General features: G+C 46.6%; 1 protein-coding gene across 1 annotated transcript in view; it reads left to right on the plus strand.

Moving 5' to 3' along the window:
• Nucleotides 1–7,241: 7,241 nt before the first annotated feature.
• Nucleotides 7,242–17,375, plus strand: part of COL6A3 (collagen type VI alpha 3 chain) — an 86,150-nt gene continuing 76,016 nt past the window's right edge. The window contains exon 1 of the mRNA XM_060015871.2: nucleotides 7,242–7,648. The gene's annotated coding sequence lies outside the window, so the exon portion shown is untranslated. The remainder of the gene's footprint in view (nucleotides 7,649–17,375) is intronic.

Raw genomic sequence — 17,375 nt, forward strand, 5'->3', positions numbered from 1 at the left:
ACTTTACTTACCACGTCCCCTCATGCTAGTTCAGGGTCTCGCCCTTGCCCTATTCTGTGCCCGGTGTCCGTGGACCTGGAGTTCGTTGCTCTTGGAATTAAACTTCCCGTTCCTCTTGGGGTGAGGAAGGCGTGAGTCTCATGGGGCAGGGATCTGGGGCTGTGTCCTCCTCACTCAGACTCCCAAGTAGCCTCAACTCACTCTTGAAAAGTAACTGGACCCTCCTGTTCCTGAAGGACCTGCCTCCGCACACCAATGTCGTGTTCTCAAGTCCCGCAGCCAGAGGTCACATCTTCTAGGAATCCCTGAACCTTCCCAGACGGAGACGAGGGCGCCCTCTCCTGGCCTCCCCAAGCATTTTCTCTGGGCTCCCTTTAGGTCTCACCTGGACCATAAGATCCGGGAGGGAAGCCTTCCTGTCCGACGCATCCCAGCTCACCTCCGCCTCCCAACAAAGCGCTTTTCTACACAAAGGCCCCTCAGCACGTGTCTGCTGAATAAATGAAGGAATGGAGATGACCTGAAGCTAAAGTGAGGAGACATTTGACTTTATGACTAAGGCTAGGATTGTTAAAGAAAGAACCAGTGCACCCATTCTTTATGAATGGGAGTTTATATCTCAAAGCTGGAGAAATGGGTCAAAATTAGTGTCGTCTGATAAGTATAAGACCAAACATCTTCTCGCTAGAATTTTTGAATTCCAATCAACCGCAAAAACTTCCTTGGCCGCTCTCACAGTCGGGTTTGCCATCCTTAAAATGAATCAGCTGAGCATGGTTTACAGCTCACGAAGTTCTAGGAAGAATGCTATAATTTTAACTGGGCAATTTTACACAGATTTTCCTAGACCCAGCTCACTGCTGGCAGATTACCTCTACTCAGTGCATCTTCTTATTCCCCCAAACGGAGCCGGTTAACACGTTCCCCCAAAGTTACTTATTCAAGGTAAATATAACATTCCTCTTGTTAGGCAATTCTTTGCAAGAACGTGTATTGTTACGAGGTGTTTCCCGTGCACTTAAATTTGAAAACTCTCTTTAGGATGCAAAGCCCTCCCCCGTGTCTTGCTGGGTGGAGGCTTTGGAGAATCCACTGAATCTCTAGTTTCCATGGCAGGCTTTTGAGTCCATGTGACACTCAGTGACAACACTTTCTGTCTGTTTGATTAGAAAAATGGCTTTAAGAAAAATCAAAGAATTAATGGAAAAGAATCTGAAAAAGAATGTTTATATATTCAGATATATAGCTGAATCACTTTGCTGTAAGCCTGAAACTAACAGAACGTTGTACTCGGCTATACTTCAATTAAAAAAAGAAGAAAAATCAGGGAAAATAAAGACGGGGTACATTTTTATTGCAGCAGACGTAATCATAGAATTGCCACGGTCATTATTGCAACGGACTGACTGATCTGCTAGCCTAGGACTTAAATTAGAAGGTTGCCCTGTGAACAATTTTTATTAGTGCATCAGGCAAGACTCTTTTGGTGGCAAGTCTTGAGATCTTAACTCGAGTTAGGGTAAAAATGAATAAGTTTTGGCTCACATAATCAAAGGGAGAGTTGGGATGGGTAGGATGAGACCAAACAAGGGTGTAGGCTCAGTCTTGGGGCATCTGGAGCCAGGAAGCTGATGGCACTCATTCTCCTTCTCTCCTCTCTTTTTCCTTCCATCTGGCCGCCTTCCTCCCCATGGCAGGAAATGTGGCAGCTCCTGGGATCCTGAGATGGGCCGGCTGTAGGAGCGAGCTGGAAACCCCAGGGAAGGGCTGTTTGGACCGCTTGTGTCACATGCCCATCCCTGCATCAACCAGTGGAGGTGGTGCTGGCAGGTTCTGCAGGAAGATGGCGGCTCCCTGTTGAAGCACATGATGAAAGCAGGGAAAGGGCCTTTCCCACAATAAGGGAAGCACCGGTCTAGACAAATGACACAACAGATGTCCCTCCACGACCCGCAGATATTTTCCTTTATAGCCTGCTATACTTTATTTATTTTTAAAAAATTTTTATTGGAGTATAGTTGATTTACAATGTTGTGTTAGTTTCAAGTGTACAGCAAAGTGAATCAGTTATACATGTATCCACTCTTTTTTAGATTCTTTTTCCATATAGGCCATTACAGAGTATTGAGTTCCCTGTGCTATACAGTAGGTCCTTATTAGTTATCTATTTTATATATAGTAGTGTGTGTATGTCAGTCCCAATCTCCCAGTTTATCCCCCCCACCCCCCTCCCCCTTATTACCTGGTAACCATAAGTTTGTTTTCTACGTCTGTGACTCTACTTCTGTTTTGTAGGTAAGTTCCTTTGTACCATTTTTAGATTTCCACATATAAGCAATATCATATGATATTTGTCTTTCTGTGTCTGACTTACTTCACTCAGTATGACAGTCTCTAGGTCCATCCATGTTGCTGCAAATGGCATTATTTTGTTCTTTCTTATGGCTGAGTAAGTATATATGGACCACATCTTCTTCAGGCAGCCTGCTGTATTTTAGTAATTGGAGGTGAGGTGTCGTTTAGCTTTAGACTCAAAAACTGCTGCAACGGCATTATTTGAACAGTAGACCAGAGTGGTGGGAGGATTGCGTCAATGCGCACGTACCAAGTACACGGGGAGCAGGGCGAAGGGCAGTGAGCCCACCATGTTTTCCGTCCCTGCCCCTGAGACTGGGGTTGGGTGGGGCTGAATCTGGAGGTGGAGAGTCCGAGTTTGCAGCCCGGGGCCAGGGAGGAAGTAGAGGCTGGAAATCAGGCCGAGGCAAATGTGCTGATGCAGCCCCAGCTCCCCAGGGGCCGATGCTGGACCGTCCCGGACACCTTGGCGCACAGCTGCCCTTGGTCTACAGATGAGGAGGCTGAGCCGCCCTGCCCAAGACCTGCAGTTCATTAGTGGCAGAGAAGGACTAGGGCCTCGTTCCTAGCCGGGTGGCCCACTTCCCACGGTGCTGCTTATGGAGGCTGAAAGCCGGCATGGGGATGGAATGAGGAATCCCAGCCGCCCTCCAGCTGCAGGGTCAGTGGAAACCTCAAATCCTCCCCATTGGTTGGACTCACAATCCTTCGTCTCTTGAAATAGTAATGCCTCTGTGAAAATTAATGTGCGGTTGGTGACAATGTGCTTTTCCTTTTAGTTTGGGATTCTTACGAGTTTTTAAGATCGGGACATAATTATGCAGAATTGGGATGCTTCTTTTCCCACAATGCTGTAGCCGCCGCGTCTGCTTGTTATTTGCCGAAGCTATGGTCGCCTGTTGGGAAGAGCTTTTTGGTCTCGAGCAGCATCCTGGGGGCTGAGGACTCGGGGATGCTGGCTGTGACCCAGAACAGGCCTTTCCAGTGTGGAAGCCATCGAGACACCTCCCGACTTGTCAAGGGACCGTGAGCTCAGAGGGCCAGGCCCCCGGATCACATATCTCTGAACTGGAGACCAAAGTCACAATGGCAGGCTTCCAGCTCCCGTCAACTCTGTTAGGGCTACCAGTGTCTATTATGGGATGCTGGTTGTTATGACAATGGGGGTTGGGGGTGGCAGTAGGGAACTGATCTGAAGGGGGTTATTAAAGATGTAAAGTGGAAAAGGGCTCAGCTCACATGCACTTAGAGAAGCTCACTCGTGTGAGCTGGGTGTGAATCATTCAACCCCTTCCTCCCAAGGCATCTGCCAGGGAAATTTCTTAAGATTCTCATGAGCTCCCCAGGGGTCCTTCTCAATGGAGATACCAGTTACAATTTCAGGGTCATACGAGTTGTGTTATGTACATTCTCCTCTCCATCAGCATGGACTTACTATGTTGAATTAAAAGAGAGAAATGGCACTCGAGGAGAAATGGTTTCACATTTCTTCTAAAAATGTACTAAAATTCCATTTAAGTGTAGATTTCCACACGTACGATAGTATAGCTGAGACATTGCGATTCGTTGTAAGAGTCTGTGTCCGTGCGGGCTGACTCCGTGTGTTAGTGTGGTGAAGTCTGCAGATGGCAGAGAGAATTTATCAGCAGTAGTGCCAAGACAGAAGTACAAGAAGACCAATAAAGGCCATCTTCTTTTTTTTGTTTCCTATTTTTATTTTTTGGCCACGCCATGCGGCATGCGGGATCTTAGTTCCCTGACCAGGGATCAAACCCGCACCCTGTGTAATGGAAACATGGTGTCTTAACCACTGGACCGCCAGCGAAGTCCCTAAAAGCTGTCTTCTAGGGAGGAGACTCAAAGGCAGAGAGGCCACCAGTTACAGAATAATCTATGTATGACTGAGCCCGAGACTAATTAAATACAATATTACATCTACAATCTCATTTGGGCATAGTGCTATTTTCGTTTTGTTCTGTCATATAAAATATATAAGCACAGGCTGTTGGAACTGAAAGAAGCTTTAGAGCTGATGTAATACATCTGTTCCAGTCGGGGTTCCAGGCAGGAAACAGAAACCGCTTTTGCTACTGTGAGCAGAAAGGGATTCTTCGCCAGGAATTATCAGGAAGGGCCAGGGGAGTGGGTTTGAGGCGGGGCCTCCAGTAGTAATTCCCAGGGCATTCCAGCTTGATCCTCTGGCCCGTTCTGGGAGGGAGGGAAGCAGGGGGCTGCACTGCAGAGCCTGAGTTTCGGATCACAGCCGGCAATCCAGGGGTAAGGGAAGGAAGACGGGGGAGGGGCACTCCGCAGCCACCACCCGGATGGATGCTGGGCTGAGGGGTCTGACTGCCGCTGCTGCCTTCACAAATTCCCTTCAACTTACCCTCAGCACCTGGGAAGCTGGCGTCTCCCTTAGACCTACCACACTCATCCCAGCCCCTCCAGAAGAGGCAGCTTCCAGCAGGAAAGAGCAGTCCTCCAAAAAGGGTGCTGTGTTCCAGCCTTGGAAGGGGTCTGGGAGGGGCTCCCTTAGGGCCTCCGCACTATACTTGCCAGGAGGGAAAAGACCAGCCAAAGTAGTAGAGAAATCACCATGCCTCTCCCCACCTTCCTATATATCACAGCAGTGCCTAGGGAAGCCCTTAACTACAGCGGAGCCTGGGAAACAGGGTTTGTAACTTTCTAACTTGTGCAGAAGGAAATGGGAAGAGGTACCCAGGTTCAACGCAGCATTTAAGAAGAAACTGGACTGCGAGATTCTGTAAGGTCCCTTGGGTGGTCAGGCCCAGACCCAGGACCCTTGATGTTGAGGTCAGTTCTCACCTTTGAGATGGTTTCCTCTTGGGACCAGATGGCAGGAGGAACTGGTCATTTCACCGAGAATCCCAAATCCCGGTGATTAAGTGAGAAAACCATAGGAGCCATAATGCTCTCTCTGGTGTGTTCAAGGGAGGATGTGGGAGGTTTTTCACCAACAGCTGCCAGCTTCCAGAAGTTTCTGAGGCCACAGACAGTGTTGGTGAGGGTCTAGATTGTCAATGATTAGTTACAGTTAAATATTACAGAGAACCGTTCCTGCTTGAGCAGTTTTTATTTCTTTAAGTCTTGCTCTAAACGATGCATCACCCTTGCCATTGAAATAGTAGAAATTCCTAATAGCAAGGAATGTGTATTTCTAGCTATCTTGAAAAGCAATAGTTGTATCGGTATTTGGGAAAAGGAACCACTGAATGGAAGTACATAGGCCACACTTGTGCCATTAACCTCTCTGAGCGGAGTTGCTTGGGACAGAAAGTTGTAATCAAACGTTGCCTTAATTTGCAGCAGGCGATGTGCCTTGGAGAAATGGTTCTCTCCAGAGCTGAACTTGCAGATGCCAACCGATAGAGTGGCAGCACATGTCCCAGCTCCTCGGGTCCGAGTCCACGCCTGCCACGTGGAGTGGGGACTCTGGTGGGAGATGGGCTGCCCTGCATGAGAACATTGTCTTCCCACACGTCACACGGGCAATGTGGCTCCTACTCAGAGCCTCTGCTCATTTCTTCTTCCTCTACAGGTGATGGACAGGAAAACCCTCAATCCAGGTCTCCCTCCCCATTCTGACACTCTTTGAGCTGAACCCCCAGGGCGTAGAGAGGGGTTGAGTCTTCCTGTGGATGAGTAAGGGGACCCTGGAGCTGCAGGAGGGGAGCAGGCACTGTCTCTCCTGTACCATCTCCCCTTCCTCCCTAAATTGGAAGGACATCGTCTGTGCAAAGGAGTTAATGATACCTTTACTCCTCAAACTTGGCTTTGGAAGGATCTCCAAGTCAAAAGTATCCTTCAGCTGTCTCTCTCTCTCTCTTTTTTAAAATTTTTATTGGAGTCTAGTTGATTTACAATGTTGTGTTAGTTTCTGCTGCACACCAAAGTGAATCACTTATACATATACATACATCCACTCTTTTTTAGATTCTTTTCCCATATAGATCATTATAGAGTATCGGGAAGAGTTCCCTGTGCTATACAGTAGCTCCTTGTTATTCATCTATTTTATATATAGTAATGTGTGTAGGTCAGTCCCAATCTCCCTCCCCCTTACCACCTGTAACCATAAGTTTGTTTCTTCAGATGTCTCTTGGTATCTCACATGAACCGAATTTTCAAGGGGGGGGCCGTGTGATGGGTGAGAAGTGAGCAGTTTGGGGGTGTCCACGGTCAGGGTTCTGATCTGAGCTCTGCTACGAACCCAGATTCTTCTCATCTGTAAAATGAGATCATAATCTCACTTAAGAAAACATGACACATATCTCTTTAACAGGTGGAGATGTTCCTGGTACAAGAGATAACACATATCAAAGTGCTGGGAAAGGTACAAAGCCTTGAGGAAACACGAATTCTTTCTCAAGAATTTTCCTGTAAATCTGGGCACGATAACCATTCTTGCTCCTCTCATAGGTGTCCTGGAATTGGGACCATTAGCTTCATGATCAGAATCATTATATACAGAATTACCAAAAAAAAAAAAAAAAAGTAGTCTTTTTTCCTTGTCTTCTCACCGGCAAACAGAACTTTGGTTAGCAGAACGCCAAGGTGATTTTAACGGCTGGTTTTTTATATTTGAAAGGGGAGGTTATTAGGAGAAGTCTCAATTCAGAAACTTCAAGAAGAAATGGGAGGGCGTGGTGAGGGGGGAGGCGGGAGACTGCATTTCCTGTTTTCCTTTCAGATGGTGTTGGAAAACACTGCAGCAAAACCATGGAGACCCACAGAAACATTCCAAAATTCATACTCTTTGCGGCCAGGGACCCAGCCCCAAAGGTGATGAGTAGAAGGGGTGGATTTTTTTTTTAAGAGTTTTTTTTAAGAGTTTTAAAGTGATGAGTAGAAGGGGTGGATTTTTTTTTTTTTAAGAGTTGCAGGCATCCAGCTACGGGCTCGTAGGGTGAAGACAGCCTTCCGAGGTGACATCAGCCCGTGGCTGGGCCAGAAGCAACAGAGTGAGAGTCTGGTTTTCATTTACAGTGTGGGGCAGGCCCGAGTGGGGAGGGGGAGAGGAGGGGCTGGAGGGAGCCTTGACTGTATCCCTGGACACGGTCCAGTTTGGAGCTCAGTCTTCCACCAAAGGCCGCTCAGCTCTCCCGCTCAGCAGCCCCCTGCAAGGACCACAGGGGGAGTTCTCTGCCTGCTCGGGGTCCCCTCTCCTGCAGAAGGAAAAGGAGACGCAGCCAAGTGGGGAAAACATGTGTCAGATTCGCACATAATTGAATATCGAAGCCCAGGGACACACGCTTCTCCAGGTTTGCTCAGGGTAAGTGCCGCTTCGCCCCTGTTCCCCCTGTGTTGGGTTTGTGGCCAGAGGGAAATGCTTTAAACCCTGCTGACCATTTCTCGATGGCTCTCAGGTTCGCTCCCGTAGAGTCTGTTTTCTGTACACGCCGCTGGTCTCTGGAAGATCCAGCCGACTTTTCTTTCTCAGTTTGTGCCACCTGGGTTTCCTTAGCTGGGCCGAGGCCCCGGCTGCCCACGAGTCGTGCCGGGTCCCCCGCTACCTCCCCCCCACCCCCATCACCCTCTGCTCTCCTGACTGCGGTGCTTTTCGGCTCACGGTTTATTTATTGGACATAAATAAACTGCAGCTCAGCTGGAATCTGAGAATCTGCTTTGTTCGCAGAAGTGTCTTTCCGAGGATTCGAGAGCTACCTTGGGGAGACTCTGAGTTCTCCCACGTCCCCGGGGCGTGGGCTGGTTGGGTATATCTGTCACCTCCGGGGGACTGCGGTGACCTTGGTGTCCAGGAACAGGACCCAGTCAAGAGTTACTCAGCTATTACCATCGGGGCTCCATCTTTTCAGGAATCTGCAGTTACGGCTGGAGCCTCAGTCCTCTGGGGCTGCCTAAAGGAGCTGCAGGGGTCAGAGGAGGAGAAGGAATTTGGTGTTTGGGCAGCACGCCCAGTGGACAGGGCAGGGCCCCTAGGGCCACGGGCTGGCCTGTGTTGCCCAGAAGTGGAGCAAGTACCAAGTCTGGAGGCCGGGAGCCTGTTCCCCAGCCAGGAGGGTGGGGCTCCGGCCCTCTCGCCCAGGATGGAAAGTGTTATCTGACAGTTGCCAGTCTACTCTGGGGACCTGTTTCAGGGGCTACCGTGTTAGAAAATTAGGACTGAAGCAGGGGTGGGGTCCCTAGGAGGCCCCAGAGGGGTACTGGGGGATGTAAACAGAAACTGGCATTTCACAGCCTGCCCAAGGAGCGAATTGATAGGCTGGTCTGGACCCCAAGAACAAGCTGCTGTAGGCAGAGGGGAGTGTCCCCCCCAGTGGGGACTCAGAGGGGCTGGCCCATGCCAGCCTACACACAGCTGCCTCCACACGAGAACTGCAGGGTCCTAGAGCTGCAGGGCTGCTCAGAGCTCATGCAGATAGACTATTCTCACACTGGGGTCCCCCAACTTCCCAGGGGACCCATTCTTAATACTTCAAAAAACTGAAGTGGCTTTAAAATCAGGTATTTTTTGTTCCTAAGCAAAATGATGTTGAAAACCACCAGTTGGCTGTTGGACATTATTGAAACTTCTGAGTTCTTTGCTGGGCTAAAGATAAAGGAAGAGATTCTTGGTTAGGAGGCACTGAGGTGTGGTTCCCTGGCTTTAAAGATGAAGGCTTAGGGGCTCTGAGATGCTCAATTACTTGCTGAGGCCACAGCACCAGTAGGTGGCTCAGACAGCAGTCAGATCTTTACCATTTCAGGAAAGCAGATGGCCCAGCACTGGAGGATCCTGAGCTAATTTACATCTAGATTTGGAACATACTGTTTGATTTGCTCTCCCAGAAGACAGTGTCCTCCTATCATATTCTATTAAAAGTGATGGGGAAATTGGATTATGCTTCCCGGGGCCTCTACCAACTAACGGGGAAAGACGTGCCAGAGAAGAGAGCTGGTCCCCAGGGACCGACACTGGCTTTGTGACCAGAGCAGCTGAGCAGGCATCCCTCATCCAGGCCACCTCTGGGGATGGGGGCCTGGAGGGACGGCACCAGCGTTTTGCTTCATTCTTTTTTTTTTTTTAATTTAATTTAATTTAATTATTTTTTATACAGCAGGTTCTTATTAGTTATCTGTTTTATACATATTAGTGTACGTATGTCAGTCCCAATCTTGTGTGGGCTTTGCTGAGGGTAAAGGCAGAAGGGTGGGGAGGTGAGGGGTTTTGTAGGAATTCAAGCTATACGAATTATGGTCTTGTGGTCTTCGTCTCTTCTTGGAGGAGGCATGGGTTTTCCATCACCATAAGGTTTATTTTTCTCTTTCCCCGCTCACGGCAGTGAGGAAGCCGTTGAGAAGATACTTGGTGGAGAGGAGAACTTGGGGAAGAATCCCATAGCAGGGTGGTGAGCGTGGGTGTCCTGCCCTTTTCCAGTGGGGGAATTGGAGGGTGTAGCTACTCCCACCTTCCTGGGAGGCAGCTGGGGAAGTCTCTAGAATGTTAGCCCTTGGCCCAGGCTGTTCCAGCCCTTGGGAGGGTTTGTGCCCCACCCCACCATGCTTTGTGGTCCTTAGGTGACAGGATGTATGGTGAACGTCCAAACTTGGGGTCTTAAGGATACTTCTGATGTAAGGCAAGAAGAATTCCTACCTTCCTGAATAGAATTGTTTTTATTTCTGCCCCTCCCTCTATTTTCAGTGTTTAGGACTCACTGCAGCTCATTCTGTCATCGTAAGTGCTTTCTGTGATTTCGTGCCTTAGAACCTGATACAACACTGATGATGAAGTAGGAAGAAACCCCTCTCTTCAACTGATGATTGATGATGGATTCATGACTCAAGGGAGGCTCCCCACCTGACCTTAGTTTTAGGTTAGGAGGTTACGGATGCCGCCGCTAAAGCCGGCTTGAAATCAGACCTCCTTCCCTTTTGAAAGTTAGTAGACTTTTGCCACGGAGGCTTCATCTGTGCTGTTGCTCAGAGTATTTAGACAACTGGTTACAGGGGTCTTTGTCATTACACACCTTTTTTTAAAAATAATTAATTAATTAATTAATTTTTTGACTGTGTTGGGTCTTCGTTGCTGCGCGTGGGCTTTCTCTAGTCGTGGCCAGTGGGGGCTACTCTTTGCGGTGCGCGGGCTTCTCGTTGCAGTGGCTTTTCTTTGTTGCGGAGCACAGGTTCTAGGCACACGGGCTCGGTAGTTGTGGCTCGTGGGCTCTAGAGCGCAGGCTCAGTAATTGTGGCGCACAGGCTTAGTTGCTCCACGGCATGTGGGATCTTCCTGGACCAGGGCTCGAACCTGTGTCCCTTGCATTGGCAGGTGGATTGTTAACCACTGCGCCACCAGGGAAGCCCTCATTACCCACTTTTATGTGAAATTCCACATTTAGGGTTTAAAATACACTGGCAGGTCACGAATTCTGTTGCATGAGACTGTCTTGCAGGTATGTTAATCACTTTAGGCAAAAGTTTTATTTGAAAATTAGTTCTTGTCACTGTTCTTTTTGGAAGAAACTGAGGATTTGTTATCTCTTGGAGAAGAATAGTGGGCTGGTTCCCATCTGAAGGGGACTTTGTGTCCCGGGCAGCCTTTCCACGGAAACCCACAGGAGCAAACTTTTCTTGGTGTCTTAGCTGTGGAAAGCAGGCTGTAAAAACCACACCACTGCTGCATAAATAGTTGACGATTTGAGGAGTGACCTGGCATTTAAAAAAATCCTATTAGTAGCTCTCACTGAGGAAAGGAAAGCTCAAAATGATTCAGGTTTTTAAGTAAGGAAGCTTTAAAAATTTCCTGCTTCTTCAGACAGCCTTGAGCGAGACAAGGAAAGGTTCTTTTCACCCACATTTCTAGATATGGATTCCCTCTTTCCAAAAATCTGGTAGGAGATAATCCTACCCTTTCAAGAAAAGACACTGCCTGTCCCCTCTAAACCATGGGTGATGGCCGTGTCACACTCAGGGAGCACCTGCGGCACCCTGATTTACAAAGAGGGGTTCTTTTCAGGAATTCGTTATATTAATTTTTGAAAACGTAATTTTAGTACCTTCTGGTCTCCTCAGACTATTTTAGGAAGCAGATGAAATTGTGAAGCAGCACCTTTGTCCTGGTGTAGTCTTTCCCGAAAGCGTAGAGGAAAGATGCATCGTCCTCTAGAGGACAATGCATCCCGCTGAGCTCCAGAAAAATCTCCGTGCATCGTAGGGAGTCCCTGGGGTGGGGTTTCCGGGACCGCAGGGAATCTGCTGATACACATCTCAGCAGAGCTTGTGGGTCACTTTGGGACTCACCTGGAGACCGCTCCAATACAGAATTTTAAAAAATGTGACTAATATCTGAAGCAAATGTACATTTAGAATTTTATTTTTTCCTTATGCTCAGGTATGCATGTATTGAGGTGAACTTCTGCTTGCAATGAAGCATTCTGCTTTCTAAAATACCTTCATGACAAGGGCATGAACCAAGCAAGAACTTTGAAAGGAAACGTTTTACTGATATCTACTGAGAAAAAATTTAAATTGAATGAACACAGAGGTGTTTCAGAACCAGATCAAGGCTGCCTATTCGTGCAATGCTGTATCCCTGTAGGAGTTCTGAAGTTTACAACTGGAAGAGATGTTGTTAAGATGAACTAATCCAGTAACTCCCAAACTTTTCCTTACCTGCCCTTGGTCTATGCGTCTCATATTCCTTTAAGCTTAATAAACCCCCTTGTGCTCCAGGGCGTGGAGCTCTGGCTCGAGGGAGGGGACAAAAATGACTAAGACTTAGGCCCTGCCCTCTGGTCGGCAAATATATGATTTCCGTTTGGCTACTGGAAATATCCCCAAATTACTACCTTGGTGGATGGTCTCCCCACGCCCTTGACACCTCAGATGAAGAAATGGAACACAGGGAGGTGAATTGCTGGTTTGAGGTCCCAGTACTAGAAGGAAAGCAAAATCAGCATTTCCTGGGCGCCCCGGCACACGCTCACGTGTTCTCCCAGGTAGGTGTCTAAGGCCAGGAATATCAAGGGAGTACAAGTCTTCGAGAGTATATTTTGGAGTTTCACGTGAAGAAAGGCACTTTTTGCCATCGGCCAGTCTTGTATAGAGTAGCATATTTTAAGTTTGTTTAGCAGAGAGGTAATTGTTGTTTCAAAAAATCTGGAAGGAGAAAGCAAAGCAGAAAAGTAGGACAAATATGAAACGTTCTGCCAAACCCTCTCCCAGAGGCAGGTTGTTAGTCTTTCGTAGGGGTCTGGCTGCGTTTTGCATAGCGTAGTCCTGCTGTTCTCCTGAATTTTAAGACTCATGAAGTACAGAGAAACATTTGCGAGGTAGGAATGGCTGGGGAAAGGTACAATGGCAAATGTTTCTGTCAAATCCCCCTGGTTTGACCCATACCTTCAGTTTTCATGGACCCAGAGCATCGAGAATTGGCCGCTAGATGGAAGAGCTCGTGGGTTGGTTGCATTTCAAAATTAAGAACTGAACAGCAGCTGGAGATGACTCAGGTCTCAAGAGAAGCCATTCCAGGAAACTGGTTTTTCTCTTCTGGAATCCTCATCATTTGATTCAGCAGTTCAGTGCCAGCACCCAGAGCCAGTTCAGCTAAGCCCACAGGCTGCCCCGCCGTGCACTGCGGGCCTCTCTGTTTCTTGTGGGGACAGCAGGAAACCCACTGGTGGTCAGAGCCTAGGGTAATAGATGAAAGAAAGCGGTCACAGAATCACTGCCGGTTAGAGCATCAGGCAATCAGCCTCATTTTACACGTAAAATTAGTGAGTCTGGGAGAGATTAACTGACCTTTCCTGATAGAGACAGGAACTAAGCAGAATTTTTCCCGGATATTACACTAAACACAGTGCGGGTGATACTTTATCTGAGGTTTCAATGTCATTTTTTAAAAAGTCTCTTTTAAATAATTTTCTCTTCTAGACTTGATCACGAATCAGACTAGAAAACAAGATGTTTAGTTTTTCCTTACAAAAGGAGGACACTTTAGCCGCTGTGTTTGAACAGTTCTACAATGGAACACCATGGTTTTGGAGAGGCCAGTAGCCCCAAAAGTCCATGGCCAAGGCAGGAAGGGAGGATAGCGCTGGGATCTACCCTGGAGCCGACGGCCCTGTGTGTGTCACGGGGCAGGAATGGAATGGGTGTTTGCGCAATTCCTTCTGAAGCGTCTTCTAAGGCATTCTCTGCCCTAACATTAAATCTGAACTAATCTCTGCCTAATGTTTATAATTAGCAGGAAAAATGGAGGAAGTGCTCTGTGGGGCTGCCTTATATTTAAGAGGGTGAAATGCCCTTTACATGTGCATCGTGGTGTCTAGCTTTTCCAACTATAGCAGATATGGAACTCTCTCCTTCATGTTCATTATCTTGGACCCTAGGAATACGTCTTTAAATAAATTTCCAAATATCTGGGCAGTTAATCTGGAGGTTCTTCAAGTTGCCTTTATGGGGAGAAGGAAGGTAACCCCAGATGGTGCTCGGCACATCCTCACGTGACCTCATTCCGGGAGGAGGCTAACTTGTCAAGGCTCAGTCAAACCCTCCCTTTCTGGATTGCTCTGTTCTCCTGCGTGAGCTGTTGAACAGTCATTGTTTATAAACAAGAATGACACTTAAAAAAAATGGAAGTATAGTTGATTTAAAATATTGCGTTAGTTTCAGTTGTACGGCAAAGTGATTCAGTTATACATATGCATATATATGTATATTCTTTTTCAGATTCTTTTCCATTATAAGTTATTACAAGATATTGAATATAGTTCCCTGTGCTATACAATAGGTCCTTGCTGATTATTTGTTTTACGTATAGTAGTTTTTCTATGTTAATCCCAAATTCCCAATTTATCCCCTTTCCCCTGGTAACCATAAGTTTGTTTTTTATGTCTGTGCGTCTGTTTCTGTTTTGTAAATAAGTTCATTTGTATCCTTTTTTAAGATTCTATATATAAGTGATATCATATGGTATTTGTCTTTCTCTGACTTACTTCACTCAGTATGACAATCTCTAGGTCCATTCGTGCTGCTACAAATGGCATTATTTCATTCTTTTTATGACTAATATTCCATTGTGTGTGTGTATATATATATATATATATATATATATATATATATATATACACACACATACCACAACTTCTTTATTCATTCATCTGTTGATGGAAACCAAAAGTCTACAAATAATAAATGCTGGAGAAGGTGTGGAGAAAAGGGACCCCTCCTATACTGTTGGTGGGAATACAAATTGGTACAGCCTCTATGGGGAACAGTGTGGGGAACAATGTGGAAGGTCCTTAAAAAACTAAAAATAGGGCTTCCCTGGTGGCGCAGTGGTTGAGAGTCCGCCTGCCGATGCAGGGGACGCGGGTTCGTGCCCCGGTCTGGGAAGATCCCACATGCCGCGGAGCGGCTGGGCCCGTGAGCCACGGCCGCTGAGCCTGCGCATCTGGAGCCTGTGCTCTGCAACGGGAGAGGCCACAACAGTGAGAGGCCCGCGTACCGCAAAAAAAAACCCCAACCTCCCCAAAAAAACTAAAAATAGAACTACTACATGACCCAGCAATCCCACACCTGGGCATATATCCAGAAAAGATGAAGACTGTAATTTGAAAAGATACCTGCACCCAATGTTCAGAGCAGCACTATCTATAATAGCCCAGACGTGAACAGACACTGTGTTCCTTGAGCCAAAGATCTTGGGCCCATTCTGAGTGTCTAGCAAGGATACCAGTAGGTGGCAGTGAGACCAAGTCGATACACAGGATCGCTCTCACAGAACACACCTTCAGAGCCTGGGTCGAGCAGATAATTGTTTACAGATGTGTACACGTGGCTGCTATTTTCTTCTCTAGCACAATTTCATAGAATGGAAATGCGAGATTCAAGTTGTAAAATAAACTGTAGAAGAGCAGCTTCCGATGCATTTATTTGGAGGAATCTTCTTAGAGTTGTTCCAAATGGATTGCTTTTGAGGATTCCCCCAAAGCTCTTTCAAGTAGCAATAACATGTTAAATTCCGCTCTCCTCCTTCGCTAACCGGAGAAGATTAAGTCCTCCCTCTCATAGCTTCCTCTCTGGGGACAAGAATGGGGGCTCTTTTCCCAGGATTCAGGCAGGAAAGAGAAGAAGGGTAAGAAAAAGAGAGAGAACTAGGGTGGCTGCAAGCTAGAGACCCCTAGGGTTTACTGAAATGTGACTTTTCATTTCACGGCAGGTGGGCATAGTTCTGTCGCTGCAGTCTTCCACTATTTCTGCAGCTCCCACTTAAAATGGGACAGTTAGGAGTTAACAGAAGTCCTAGAACTTGTTAGGAGGACCAGCCTGATTCTAAAAAGCAGTGCTTGGAGGAGACCAAATAAATGACTTCAAAATGGGAGCTCTGGATGTATTTAAGTCTTTGTTTGAAAAAGATTGCCTTGTGTGCATGTGTGTGTCTGTCTTAAAAAAGATTTCCAGACATGGAAAATGAAAAAGCTTCTGAGGAGACTTAATGAAAACTAATTTCATGGAATTGCACAATGGCTGGGGAATGTCACTGGACTCTGAATACAATTTTGAGTTGAAGACCCATGTAGAGCAGTCTTCATAATAAGAGATGTCTTTTTAAGTTTCAAGTGGACAGCTACAGAAAGGAAAAAGGCATCTCAAATCCTTTTCAGAATGAGGCCGAGTAAAAAAAGGAATGACTAATGCTCGATAGAAAGATAAGAATTTAATGAACTTCTCTGGTTGAATCTACTGCCTTTAGGACAGAATCTGTGACACAAAGTAGCTTGACACCCCACCCAACACGAGGGTCTCAAGCAGCCAATTTTGACTGTTTTCATATTTGAAAGATCAGCAGCAGACAAATGGCGTCTGTTGATACAGAATCTGTGGTGTGTCACCACCAAAGAAATTTAGTGTATTTTTTCCCCGAAAGATGTCGGGGGTTTCCTTGAGATTGGGGCCAAATCCGGCACATCCTCTTGGGGTTTCCTGGGGTTCTTCCCTTGGGCTTTGGAAACACAAACTTTCATTAGGATTCTGGTTCAATTTTTTTTTTTTTTGAATGTGGCAGTGGGCAAAACGCTATACCTCACCTGCTTTCAGTTTCCCAGCTATAAGATGGGGGAAAGTCCAGCCATGGGGCTCCTGGGAGAAGGGCGTGAAATCCCACCCATGAGACAGGGGCCCAGAAAATATGACTTGTGCTCTTTTGTCTCTATTTCTTGGGGGTGGGAGGGAGAGTTAAGGAAGGGTAATGGGAGGGTGACTTGTTCCCCCTTATTAAAATGGACCAACTGGGTGATCATTTGGGGAGATGCTATTTGACGTCTTTTAAATCTAAATGAAAAAAATTCTCCAAGCTTTGTTGCCAGGAACTGCAGTTTTAAAAAGTGGGATGCCATGACATGGTAAACACTAGGAGAGATTTAATTGCAAACAAAAACGTTAACAAATATTCACCAGCTGGTCTAGGAATGCTTGAGCCCCATGACTGGCTCCTAAGCCCTGTGGCAGGAAAAGTGTGTGGATCTAAAGGCCTTTTCCCCACCTGGGAATTCAGCTCAACTGAACATGTGAGTCCATTAATCATCAGTGGAGCCTGGATAACTCATCATCCAACAAACATCATTTTCTGTCCTTCACTTCCAGGGTTGGAAGAGCTTCTCCCCTCTGCCCTCCTGTGCCCCCCTCTGCCTTCTCCTCCCCTCCCCCACTTCCCCTCTCCCCTCTTTCCCTCTCCTCAACATCTGGATAGGTTTTAGAAAAGATAATTCCAGTGCACTGAATGTTTTTTCATTACTTTGTGTCCCAATGAGAAGGAATTCATTTAGGGGTCTACTCTTTTATAAGATTAAGATCTTGGAAATAAAAATCTTTACATATAATTTTCAACCAATTTAAAATTCATTTTCCTTAGAGAATAGTTGAAGTAACTCATTAGTGCCTCAGAAAGACATTAAGACTTTGTTCTATCATGATTTTGATTTTATTGAGCTCTACCAAAGACTACCAAACTTTGGAATTTGTTAATAGAGATCCCACACAGGGATATAGGGATAGTATAG

Source organism: Delphinus delphis, chromosome 7, assembly GCF_949987515.2.
Source record: "Delphinus delphis chromosome 7, mDelDel1.2, whole genome shotgun sequence".
Classification (NCBI taxonomy): Eukaryota; Metazoa; Chordata; class Mammalia; order Artiodactyla; family Delphinidae; genus Delphinus; species Delphinus delphis.